At 41.9% G+C, this 13,155-nt stretch overlaps 1 protein-coding gene and 1 long non-coding RNA gene across 8 annotated transcripts in view; both read right to left on the bottom strand.

Annotated features, from left to right (window-relative positions):
- Positions 1-2,631, bottom strand: part of NSUN6 (NOP2/Sun RNA methyltransferase 6) — a 31,537-nt gene extending 28,906 nt beyond the window's left edge. The window contains exon 1 of one of the 2 annotated variants that reach the window (XM_042475600.1): positions 1,245-2,631. The gene's annotated coding sequence lies outside the window, so the exon portion shown is untranslated. Of the gene's footprint in view, positions 1-529; positions 655-1,244 lie in introns of those variants that run through there. The other variant, XM_042475599.1, reaches the window with a different exon arrangement.
- Positions 2,632-3,666: 1,035 nt separating this feature from the next.
- On the bottom strand, positions 3,667-12,551 carry LOC121933248. Of its 6 annotated transcripts, XR_006104496.1 has the most exons (6): positions 11,580-12,041; positions 5,208-5,292; positions 4,930-5,013; positions 4,540-4,741; positions 4,306-4,419; positions 3,667-3,899 (listed from the first exon to the last, which is right to left on the bottom strand). It is a non-coding gene; the product is annotated as an uncharacterized LOC121933248 (long non-coding RNA). The 6 variants fall into 6 exon arrangements; XR_006104495.1 differs by lacking the exon at positions 11,580-12,041 and adding an exon at positions 12,285-12,551 and having other exon boundaries at positions 4,540-5,013; XR_006104493.1 differs by lacking the exon at positions 11,580-12,041 and adding an exon at positions 12,376-12,551 and having other exon boundaries at positions 4,540-5,013.
- Between the last annotated feature and the right edge of the window lie 604 nt (positions 12,552-13,155).

The raw sequence follows: 13,155 nt of genomic DNA, 5'->3' as shown, positions 1-13,155 counted from the left end.
AGCCCTTTTTAAATATTTGAAGGGATGTCATATTGAGGAGGGAGCAAGCTCGTTTTCTGCTGCTCCAGAGAACGGGACCCAGAACAATGGATGCAAGTAACTCCAACTCCCATGAGTGTCTTTGCTCTGTGTATGTAGGGAACTGGTACGGCATCAGTCTTATAAGAAAGCTGTGGTCCTGTCATAGAATGGAGTGGTCAAAAGAAGAAGTACTGGGCAGGTGGAAGAACTGGGACCCACCAGAGAGAAGCGTGGGATCACAGGTGAATCCAAACCTATACCTTGACAACCATTGTCCCCAAATAGTACCCATGCTAAGTGCAAATGATGTCCCTCCTTTTCTTTTCTTTTCTTTTCTTTTTTTTTTTTTTTGCAGCCTATATCCTACTTCTGAATTAAACAAAGTAGTACCTCAAAAAATTAATCAGTAAATGCTCAGCTAAATAAGCCTTGAATAGAAAATTTTACAGGGCAAAATAATGACATCATATACCAGCAGTTCTAAAACAATTTGAAGCAAAGCCAATACCATAAATCCACTTGTAGTGCTGCTGTGGTAAAATGCCTGTATTGTAGCCACTCACTCACAAACCACAAGGTTGTGCGGTCAATCCTAGCCAGGGGCTCCACGGTCGAATCAGCCTTCCATCCTGCGGTGGTGGCTAAAATGAGTACCCAGATTGTTGGAGGCAATTCGCTCACACATTGTAAACAGCTTATGGAGTGCTTAAGTGCACTGATAAGTGGTATAGAAATGTAATTGCTATTGCTATTGCCATATGGTGCTCAGCTGGGCCCTTTCTCAAATCTTGCTTCATTAAAACTCAATCAATTTTTGAAAAAAATTACCAGTTTGGTAGAGGAAGGCAATGCTGTAATAAATAATAAAACTTTAATTTATATCCCGCTTTTTGTTACCACAATCAAAGCGGCATACGACATTTAAAAAATACAATATGTACAATTTCCACCACCACCCTTAAAAAGGATTAAATAATTCTATCAATTAAAATTACAGACAATAAAATCTAAAAACAATAATACAATAACGGTGGGCAGAGTCTTCATTTATATATGTCTATGGGGGGAGTGTTACATGGCTGGGTTCTATTCCAGGAAGGCCTGCCAGAAAAGATCTGTCTTGACAGCTTTCTTGAAGCTCTCTAGGTTTCTAATTTGACAGATCTCGTCCGGCAGGCCATTCCATAAAGTGGGAGCGATTGTGGAAAAAGTCCTCTGCCTACCTGGCTGGCTGGCCTTCCTGAGGGCTGGGGGAAAGGCTTTTCAAGCTTACCACTCCTGACCACACGCTCTCACTGCTGCCTTGCCTCTGCTGCCTTCTTTGGCCCCGAATGGAGTTGGGGAGATATTGCATATCTTGGTTTCAGTAAAGCCTTTGACAAGGTCCCCCATGACATTTTTTCAAACAAGCTTGTAAAATGTGGGCTAGACAAGGTAACTGTTACATGGATTTGTAACTGGTTGACCAGCCAAACCCAAAGTGTACTCAGCAACGGCTCCTCTTCATCCCGGAGAGAAGTGACCAATGGCTTGCCATAGGGTTCTGACCTGGGCCCAGTGAATACCACTTTATCAGTCTTTATCAATGACTTGAACGAAGAAATAGAGGGCATGCTATGAGTATTCAAAGCCCATTTGCTTCCAGTTCTGTTTAGTTGCTTTGAAAAGCAGGCAAACCGGTCTTACAATGGAGTGTTGCAGTAATCTTCCCCTGTACCTCCTCAACAGAAATTACTTGCCATACCCTCCAAACAAGGCATTATAAAATACACCACTGAACCTTTCCAGGTTCTGTTTCAGGTTGCAGGAGAGGTTCGACAGCTAGTGATGACCATGTTATTAGAGTGCTGGATATATTCCAGGTTTTTGGTTACCTCTCAAGGAACAATCAGGGTGATGACCCTATTTAGAAATAAGGTCCGCTTTGGAGAGATCCATTCAGTCCTGCAATACAACTTGGAGTAAATACATTGCCCCATGGCAATTACTCTAACTAATCAAAAAAACCAATCAAATTTGAGAACATAAAAAAAGTCCTAACACTGAGAGCATTTCATAGTGCTTGACCTTTCCTTGAATGGTAAAAAGACTCGCAACCAAGGGAGACACACATTCTTTGCCATATTTATTGAAAAATATTAAGCCACCTAAATTAGGAAATTTTTGCCTAGAAAAGACAAATCCCTATTTTGTTAAACAGGTCTCCAGCTTTTAGACACACATGAAGATATTAAATTATCAGATAGAAACCTAGGAAATGATGATCACAGAAGGGCATGCAGCACTCTGGCACACAGTCAAATCATAACTGCCATATGCAAGCTCCATTAATACACTTGGATATTAGCCAAGAGCCCACTTAGACCATCAATTATCCCTCTTCTTCGCCCATCCCTGATATCAGCTACATTCAGAAGCCAGGACAGAATCCTGGACTGTGCAAACAATCCCATATTAAGCTGCCCAAGAGATTCATATCTCATGTATACCAGCAGCAAAAGTTGCAACTAAACAGGCAGTTCAGAAAACATCTGCCCCAAATACACCTTAAAGAGTTAAGACAACCAGTGCTGAGGCAGGCAAGGGTCAGTGTTTTCATGGCATCTTTGTTTTGATACAGTGGTGCCTCGGGTTACGAAATTAATTCGTTCCGCGGCTAATTTCGTAACCCGAAAAACCTTCGTAAGCCGAATTGCCATAGGCGCTAATGGGGAAAAAAGCCGCGGCTCCGCCGCGGCTCCATTTAAAACAGCGCCGGAGTTTTTTCGTAACCCGAAAAAACTTTCGTAACCCGAAACAATAAATCCCTATGGGATTTATTCGTATCCCGAAAAATTCGTAACCTGGGTATTTCGTATCCCGAGGTACCACTGTACTTGTAAAGTCCCAACCCATAACTGTCCTTAGCAACAGTGTAGTTTTGTACCTATCTGCAAGGCATTTGGTGCCCTGCTTTTCAAGAACACACCCAGAAAAACAAAAGGAAAAAAAAGCAAGAAAGCCATGACATTTATAGCCTCAGGTGTTCCACAGCCTTTCAGATCTGTCCAGCTGTCCCTGTCGTTGCATGAGGTTTCATAGTTAGGAAATGAAATGCGTCTGCAGTGTGAAACAACAACCTATCTGTGTTTTGTTATAATTTAATAACTTAATATTGGGCAGTATCAGTATTTAGGGCCAAGCAAATAAGATGTTCATTCTCCATAGCGGACCTTCACTCTAGCAGCTGGGATACAGAGGTTCTATGAATTTAATCCTCAAGGTAGTGTCGTAAATTCTTGGAAGTAAATAAATAAATGAATAAATAAATAAATAAAATGGGGAAACCTTTAGCACTATGGCAGTTTTTGGACTCCAGTTCCCATTAGCCCCAACCAGTAGACCATAACCCAATAACAATAAGGTTAAAACAAGAAGAATTTACCTGGAGGTTAAATGATCTGCTACTACAAAAAGAAGAAATAATTAAAAGAGGAAGGGAAACTCTAAAATGGTATTTTGAAGAAAATCTAAAAGAAGACATTAAAAACAAATAAATAATAATAAATAATAACACTTTTATTTTTATCTCGCTTTTCTGTGATGAGACAATCAAAGCGGCTCACAACATATTAAAATATCCACATTTACAACATTATGTCCCAAATTCCCCCCTTAAAACAGGATTAAACATGTTACAATTAAAATATCTATTTAAAAGATAATAAAAAAACAATATTTTTTTAAAAAAATCACAATTAAAAATAAATAAATAAATAGATGCAACATCAATGATGGAGCAATCTAAAATCAAAAAAGAATTTCAAAATTTCTATGCGGTGTCCTGTTGTAGACCTCTCATTAATATTATGTGTGATGTTAATATCATTGGCTTGGTTCTGTGGGAAAAAATGTTCTAAATTAGATACATTGAAATTGAAATTTAGAAAAAAATAAATAACCCTCCTCTCCCTCCTTCCAATTGTCATCTTCTGGCCTGGGAGGGAGCGAAAGGACAGGCCCAACGCCATTGGGCCCGGCCTCGATTAAGAAAAAGAGCCCTCCCTCCAGTCCATCTGCCTTGGTCCAGGCCTCAGAGGGAGAGCAGAATGCTGGACCTGATCCCCTCCCTCCCCAAATTCCCTTCTCCTTTTGTGTCATGTCTTTTTAGATTGTAAGCCCAAGGGCAGGGAACCGTCTATTATCCCCTCTGTTGTAAGCTGCCCAGATTCCCAGTGATTGGGCAGCATATAAATAAATCCTATTATTATTGTTGTTATTATTATTATTATATATTGAATTTACCAAATGAAGATGCCCTCTTGCAACATCTTCGTACAGGGAGAGTCAGCTTCTCAAGAAATCCTTCTCCTTTTTTCATTCTTTATTCTCTTTTGTGAACCTCATTAGTTCTTCAAACTAAAAAAAAAAAAACAAATCCATCAAAATTACAGTTGCCCCTCCTATTTGCTGTCTTGGAACTCGCGATTTTGATTATTCGTGAGTTTGCCAGTTCCCCTCCCGCTGATCGCTGTTTACCTCCGTGTTTAGCACCCTTTCCTCCCCTGCCACACTCTCACAGCTTCCTTCCCTTCCCATGCACCCAGAGAAGCATGTACTCCGGGGGGAAATGAGCAGAATGAAAGGAAAAACAGAGACCATCACATACCATCATTTTTGAATAATGTTGCCTTCTCTCAGGATGTTTTAGGCTTATATGATACTGTGCTCCTAGAAAGGCCTGGAACAATAGATAGTAGCATTTAAATACTACAGTGGCTTGCTTTCTCTGGGCCCATTTTGGGGGGAGGAAATGGCCAGGAAAGAGAAGCCTGGGTTGAAGCCAAGGCCTCTCCCCTCACTTCGCTTTCATTCCCTCGAACTGACTCTGCGGACAGATTGGGAGGAAAAACAGATATCATCACATACCATGTCCTCCTAGGAATGCCACCTTCTCCTAGGACATTCCTCCATTGTTCCAGGATTTACCATACCATACCATTCCTGAATGTTCTGGAACAATAGATAGTAATATTTAAATATTACCGCGGCTTTTTTTCTCTGGACCTGTTTGGTGGGAGGGGGAGGAAAGGGCTGAGAAAGAGAAGCCTGGGCTGAAGACAACGCTTCTCACTCCCGGCTTCCGTTTCCTTACCCCAAACGGACTCTGAAGACAGACTGGGAGGAAAACAGAAATCATCACATACCATTGATTCTGAGGAATGCTACTTTTCTAAAGGTGTTCTTCTGTTGTTCCAATTATGTCAGGTTATATTCTTCTGCTAGAAGTAACTGGAACAATAAATAACATTTAAATATTACCATACAGATGATATTACCATGGTAAACAGTAAATCTTACTATTTGCATTTGCTGTTTACGTTTCCCTCCCACTTTCTTTTCCCCCTTAGAAGAATTTGTATTTTGAGGGGACACTTGAGTCCACCTTCAGTCAAGTTGTTTGTGTGTGAATGAATGAATGTGTGTGTGTGTGTGTGTATATATATATATATAGACATAGGTATCTATCTATTTTTCTGTTGTTGTTGTTGTGTGCCTTCAAGTCCTTTCTGACTTACAGCAACCCCAAGGCAAACCTGTCACAGGTTTTTTTGGCCAGATTTGTTCAGAGAAGGGTTGCCATCCCCCTGAGGCTGAGAGAGTGTGGCTTGCCTAGGGTCACTCAGTGGGTTTCCATGGCTGAGTGGGGATTCAAACCTCTACACTGCAGTAGTATATATTTGAAATATTATGCCTTAATTATCTGTTAAAGCGGGTTACAATCCTTTGGAAGCTCATATTATAAATAAGTGGGTTGGTTTTTAAGGTCTTACGGGGCTCTTGCTGGTTTGCTGCAACAAACAGTTACTCGACTCCCTTGGCAACTACAGCCAGCCCTCCACATTTGCGGCTTTGACTTTTGCAGTTTTCGTTATTTGCGGGTTTGATTTATATGTTCCCTCTAGAAACCTTTTGTCCTCCAGAGCAATGATGCTGGAAATTGACTGTAGAGATGCTCTGGAGGTTCTAGTTTACTAGACAAAACAGTTCTCTCAGCATCTGTAGGTCCTCCAGCATGATTCTGCAGTCAACTTTGGGCAGATGTTGACCAAACAGTTGCACTGCAGGACCTCTTCCTAGAGAGGTGGTATCTCAGGTTAAAAAGCAGTGTTGTTTTTTATTTGCCGTTTTTGCCACTTTCACAGGGGTCCTGTGCCCCTAACCCTAGCAAATGTGGAGGGCCTACTGTAGTACATTTTAACCCTTTTAAAGAAGGCTAATTATGTTGGTTTGTTGTCATAAAAGCAACAGAAAAGTCTTGTGATACCTCAAACAGGAACAGATTGTATTTATTATGAGACATTTTGGACTAATGGCTATTTTAACAGTGTTTTCATTTTTTTGGTTTACTTTGAGCGCTCTTACACACAATTGGTAACTTGAGTCCTCTTACAAATAATTCACTCACCTTGTGCTATTTTTATTCTCATAACATTGCTACTAGGCATGATAATATATTTTATCTCCTTCAAATGTAGACCACATACTTATTGTTAAAAGCATGTATATGCTGCCTCTAAATTGAATAAAAATGCCTGGCTAGCATAATAAAAGATCGTAAGTGATAAAAAATAAATAAGCTTGGACAGCAAGTGTGGTAGGCTGTCTCTAATATATGCCTTAGTTCTGCGCATTGGGGTTGAAACCAAATAGCTGTTGCAATATAATACGCACTGAAAAGAACAGTGGAGTGTTTGCTATCACACATACAAGTTGGTCTCTGCATTAAGAAGGGGTAGAGAATGGATTTTAGGAACTGGGATTCACATTTCAGAGGGAATGAGATGCTTTGTTGCGCGGCAATAATAGCCACGATGGCTATAAATCGACAAAAGTTCTCACAGCCTGATTTTAAACATGTTTACTTGGAAGTAACCCAGACTACAAGTTCTCAGTCTCCCTGTTAAATGTCCCAGCTTCTGTCCACAGCAAGGTTAAATGTATATGCTAACCCTATCAAGAAACAGATTACCTGGTAGTGATTCGTGTTTTGGTTTTCAACCCATAGAAGTCCCAGCCAGCGTTCACAGTGGTTGGGAATGCTGGGAGCTGAAGTCCCAAACCTCTGGAAGACCAAAGTTTGAGAACCACTTTTCTAGAAATACCACTTTTATGGGCCAGCTGACAAAAATTTTAGCTAGATTGTTAGAAACAAAGCCAAATCGGTAGCACATAACTTTTATTAAGATCAGCTAAAATGTTAAGCAAAGACTGGGCTTTCAAGTTGAAAGAACTTGGAAGCTTGCATACTCCCTGTTTTGTGGTGTTTTTTATTGGTCCTAATGAAGAGTCTATGCCAGTGATGGTGAACCTATGGCACGTGTGCCAGAGGTGGCACTCAGAGTCCTCTCTGTGGGCACCGTCGCCCCAGCACAGAGTTTACCAGAGTTTGTTACTAGAAAGCCAGAGGGACATGGCACTTTTCAATAAATGAGTGGGTTTTGGGTTGCAGGTTGGGCACTCAGCCTCTAAAAGGTTCACCATCACTGGTCTATGCTGCTGTTTCTTTTGGACTTGTGTTTGGGGAGCTGGTTGGGGCTGGCTTTGCCTACCACTGGCTCATCTCTGGAAGTGCTGTCATTACTATACAAGCATTATTATTAAAATTGTATGACTTCCCTTTGTTTAATAGAGAATGGTCAGAGAACGGAGTTGAAATCCCATTCAGCATTTGAACATCTTGCTTCCTCCACCATTATTAACTCAACTATGGACATAAAATGGTTATTTTCTTCCAATCTGTTTGATGCTGTTGTTCTCATGAACAACAAGATGTGAGAATACAGCATTGCCCAGCAGGGTCTGTATTAAGTATCTTTACTTTATGGGTATGGTCTACTACTGTATTCCTTTCCAGGCCAGCTGAGGTGTGGAACTAGGTTTAGTTTTGGGGGTTTTTTTTGCAAGGTGCCAAAGACCAGCACCATCTTTATGCCCATTAGCTACAACTGTTTGCTTGTCTTTTTCTTCTAGAAACTCTCCAGACCAACTGGCTGATAGGGATAGGCAGCAGTTCACCACTATTAGATGGCACTGGTCTCTTATATTAACCTGAATATAGCCAATCCTGACTCATTTTAGAACCTAAGCAGAGTCAGACCTGGTTATTATTTGGATGAAAGATTCCTCTGCCTGAGATCCCATTCAGAGTTAACAGTACTGGGCTAAGTGCACCAGTGGGTCTGACTCAGTAGAAGGTAGCATTATCTGCCCCTATTTCAGCCCAAATGACTGTGACTGGCCAGGTACCTGTACACCAGGCTGTGTTTCATCTAGGGCTGCTAGGGTTTTGTATTCAACAACATCTGCAAGGACTCACAGTCTCCACCTGGGTTTGGAAGATCATAAACAGGAACATGATGAGAGCCATCTGTAACAACTGGTACAACCTCTGAGCATGGAAGCTCATGTTAGCTATCATGGTAGCAGTTGATAGTCCAAGTCCATTTTTAAAAAGCTATCATAAACTACTTGGCAGCACCACACAATGTGGCAGTAAATCCCATATGGTTTTTTGTGGGTTTTTTGGGCTATGTGGCAGCCCTTCTGATGTCTGAGCTGGAATAACCATTATTAGCCTGTAGAGCCCGGTCCAAGTGCTTCAGTTCATCTTCCAACTTCCAACTTATTCCAGCCCAGACATCAGAAAGGCTGCCAGGCCCAGGAAAACCCAGAGAAGTGAAGACAAGCAGCTACCCAAAAGGAAGGTATTTTTTACCATACATCAAAGGAGTCACAGACAGAATAGGCAAAGTGGTGAGGAAGCACAACCTGCAAATGGTTTACAAACCGACAAAGAAAATCCAGCAAATGCTTCGCTCAGCCAAGGACCAGAGAGACCTGCTCACAGCCGCAGGAGTTTACCGCATACCATGCAGCTGCGGACAAGTCGACATAGGGACCACCAAACGCAGTGTGCAAACAAGAATCAAGGAACACGACAGACACTGCAGACTGGGCCAGCCAGAAAAATCAGCAGTAGCAGAACATGCCACAAACCATCCTGGGCATAAAATACTGTTTGAAAACACTGAAGTTCTGGACCATGCCAACCACTACCATGTCAGGATGCACAGGGAATCCATTGAAATCCACAAACACCTGGACAATTTCAACTGGAAAGAAACCCTTAAAGTGAACAAAATTTGGCTACTAGTCCTGAGGAATAGCAAAATAAGGACTCAGCAAATGCAAATGGGAAACCATTCAGAGTCAGGGGCTTTCCCAGCAGATAATGATCACCAATTAGCAGACATTAATCCTCTTTTGCATTAGCCTCCCAGCCTGAGGCCAGCCATCAACACAGAACAATACACATGCAAATCACTCCTGCATTCCCAGGCTCACTCAGTATATATACACCCAATTTTACCAGGCAAAGCATTCTCTGAAGATGCCAGCCACAGATGCTGGCGAAATCTCAGGAAGAAAATTTTCTAGAACATGGCCACATAGCCTGAAAAACCCACAAAAAAACATGGATGCCGGCCATGAAAGCCTTCGACTTCAAATCCCATATGATTAATGATGAGTGCCTTATCAAGTTCTTCCTCTTTTGTAATTCTAATTGTGCCTGCATCACAGGTATTTGGTAAGGGCATTATAACAACGTGATATTTTATTGACAAATTCACCATCCCAACTAATGCAGCATTTCTTGTAGTTGCCTCTGCCATGACTCCAGATTAAATAACAGTGCACCTAATCCAGAGCTGAGGAGGGAGTTACTTCCCGTCATTGTGAAAACAAATAATTAATTAATTTCTGCTGCCTGTTTCCTGTTTTTCACCAGTTAACAGATCTGCAGGAGGACCTGACTGCATTTCATGACTGCTGAGTTTTTTCCCTGGGAGCCTTTGGCATTATGTTGTAATAAATCCTTGTGTCCCTGCATTTCTAACAGCAATTATATAAAAGCAGCCTTGGCCTTTACTGAGGATACAGAAGTAGACAAGAGCTCCTTGTAACCCTTTAATTCTTGGGCCCAGAGAGGCATGCGTTGGGATGTGAGCAGTGTTGCCAACAAGCCTTGAACATATTTCCCCAAATCCCTGGGATTTCTCAATATTACATGGAACATTCAGTCAAAATCTCCAGAAAGTTCCTGCAATGTTAACATGGTGGATCTTTTGCAAATAAACGTAAACATAATTGAATAAAAAAATAATTGTAACTTATTTCAACTCTCAAAATTACCATTAAAACCAACCAAAGAATCTTTCAGTCCTTCTAATACTTTTAAGATATTTATTTTGACATTAAGGACTCCTAGGAAGCTTTGTGCCAAATAGAAACATGTTGGGTTGCAACCACACTGCAAAAATAATCCAGTTTGACACCCCTTTAGCTTCCCTGGCTCAGTGCTATGGAATCCCGGGAATTCTAGTTTTCTGAGACATTTAACCTTCTCTCTCAGCAAACTCTGGTGTGACAACAAGCTACAGTTCTCAGGATTTCATAGCACTGGGCCATGGCAGTTAAAACGGTATGAAACTGGATTGTCTCTGGAGTGAAGATGCAGCCTGAATTGGGTCCAAGACACATTGCAGAAGTAATCCAGTTCAAGACCGCTTTAGCTGCCCTGGCTCAGTGCTAGGGAATCCTGGAAACTGTAGTTTTGTGAGACATTGAGCCTTCTCTATCAGAAAGAGCGCTGGTGCTACAACAAACTACAATTCCCAAGATTCCCTAGCACTGAGCCAGGACAGTTAAAGCAGTCTCAAATTGGATTATTTCTGCAGTGTGTTTTGGACCTTAGTTATTAAAAATGCTCAGGGTCCAATCCATACTGCAGAAATAATCCAGTTTGAGACTGCTTTAACTGCCCTGGCTCAGTGCTAGGGAATCCTGGGAATTGTAGTTTTGTGAGAAAGAGCTCTGGTGCCACAATCAACTGCACTTCTCATGCATCTGAGGAAGTATGCTTAAGTCTAGAAAAGCTCATGCTGCCACCTTTTCTTTCAGTGAGTCTCAAAGGTGCTACAAGATCTCTCTATCATCATCACCATTATTACTATCATTATTAAATCCAAATGCACCTGAAGAAGTGGACTTAAGTTGGCAACAGTGATATACTGTAGACTCTTTCTCTGGGACTGTGATCTGGAAGCGTGGAGGCAATTCTCTTGTCAAACCAGGGAATCCTGGGAATTGTAGTTTGTTGTGACATGTATGTGTATATATATATGTGTGTGTGTGTGTTTTATTGTGTTTGTGGGTGTATACATATATATGTATATGTATGTGTGTATCTATCTATATCTGTTTGTGCATGTGTGTGTATATATGTTTGTGTGTGTATATATATATGCATATATGTATATATTATGTTATGTGTGTCTAAGTGTGTGTGTATATGTGTTTGTGCATGTGTGTGTATATGTGTCTATGTGTCTGTGTGTGTGCGCACACACACACACACACACATATATATATATATATATATATATATATTCAATTAACCCAGTTAACCTGGGTGCCTAGAAGAAGACAGACAGAAGAAGAACAATATGAGATACCTCCAGGTGATCCAACCACCTTAAAGTCTGAAGAAGAGCCAAGACAATCTGACAAGAAAGAGGGCAAAGCAGGCAGGCCATTGGCAAGCCAACCACAAGGACAGCAAGCCAAGACTCCTTCACTCCTCCTCACAGCAACAGGCTGCAACCAACAACCTCAGAGCCACTGATTGGCTGAAAACTGTTAGTGTGGCTACAAACAGGATTGGTTGCTCTTTCCCAGCCCCATTCCTTGCTGTGGGGCGCCCTCTTGTGGCAGCATTTTGGCACACTTTCCCCATCCAACACAATCCTCCTATTGGCGTCCCTATGGAGCGCCCTCTAGTGGCGGAAAAGGGAGTCCCTTCCCATCTTGCTCTGGCGCACCCTCCTGTGGCTCCCCTGGCACACTGCAGCCTGCGGAGCTTTGAGCTTCCCAAATGACTAATTACAGATCTATCGATGGATCGATCTATCTATATACAGATATATAGATTTTTTTTGTATGTATGTATGTATATATATATATATATATATATATATAAAAGGTCATGTAAAAGAAATATAAACCCATGCACAAAATGGAGGACGTTTTGGAACTCCTCCAGCACATAAGTTTAATGAGCTATTTTGAGACGAATGCAGGACATGTCCTGGAAGAAAAGGAGGACATCTGGTCTGCAGCTCCCACTTTCCCTCAAGCAGCAACCGCCGCCATTTTCTCACCCCTCTCCACTTGACGAGGCACTTCTTTCTTTGTGAGGCGAAACTAGGCTCCCTCAAGGTGGGCGCCACCTGCTGGCAGGGAAAAGGCTACCTGGGCCAAGCTTGTCCCGTATAATAAAGTGTCCAGCCTGAGGCGACAAGGAAGATGGCCTCTTTCTCCCTCAGTGCGGCCTAGTCTCCTGCTTTCCGCCTCCCTCTCTCAGTGGAAGCCAACCCAAGCACATCCTCCCTTACAACCATTATATTGTAGCCCAGCCTCAACCCCGCCTCTTCATGGCAGTCGACGCCGCCTCTTATGTCCCAAACACACTTCAGAAATAATCCAGTTTGAGACTGCTTTAAGTGCCATGGTTCATTGCTAGGGAATCCTGGGAATTGTAGTTTGTTGTGGCGCCACAGCTCTCTCTGACAGAGAAGGCTAAACGTCTCACAAAAGTACACTTTTCCCAGGATTCCCTAGCATTGGTCACAAACACACTGCAGAAATAATAATCCAGTTTGACACTGCTTTAACTGCCATGGCTCAATGCTAGGGAATCCTAGGACACTGTAGTTTATTGTGGCACCAGAGCTCCCTCTGACTACATTTCCCATGATTCCCTAGCATTGGTCACTGCAGAAATGATGTATTTGAGACTGCCTTAACTGCCCTGGCTCAGTGCTAGGGAATTCTGGAAACTGTAGTTTTGTGAGACATTTAGCCTTCTCTGACAGTGAGCTCTGGTGCCACGATAAGCTACAATTCCCAGGATTCCCTAGCACTTAGTCAGGGCAGTTAAAGTGTTCTCAAACTGGATTGTTTCTGCAGTGTGTTTTGGACCTTTAATTCTTGGTCTTTTCTTCTCAGGCTTTTCAGGGCCCTTCAAGGTAT

The sequence above is a fragment of the Sceloporus undulatus genome, chromosome 6, assembly GCF_019175285.1.
Source record: "Sceloporus undulatus isolate JIND9_A2432 ecotype Alabama chromosome 6, SceUnd_v1.1, whole genome shotgun sequence".
NCBI classification, from domain to species: domain Eukaryota; kingdom Metazoa; phylum Chordata; class Lepidosauria; order Squamata; family Phrynosomatidae; genus Sceloporus; species Sceloporus undulatus.
Note: the sequence above shows the minus strand (reverse complement) of the source record. Positions and strands in the feature narration are given on the sequence as shown.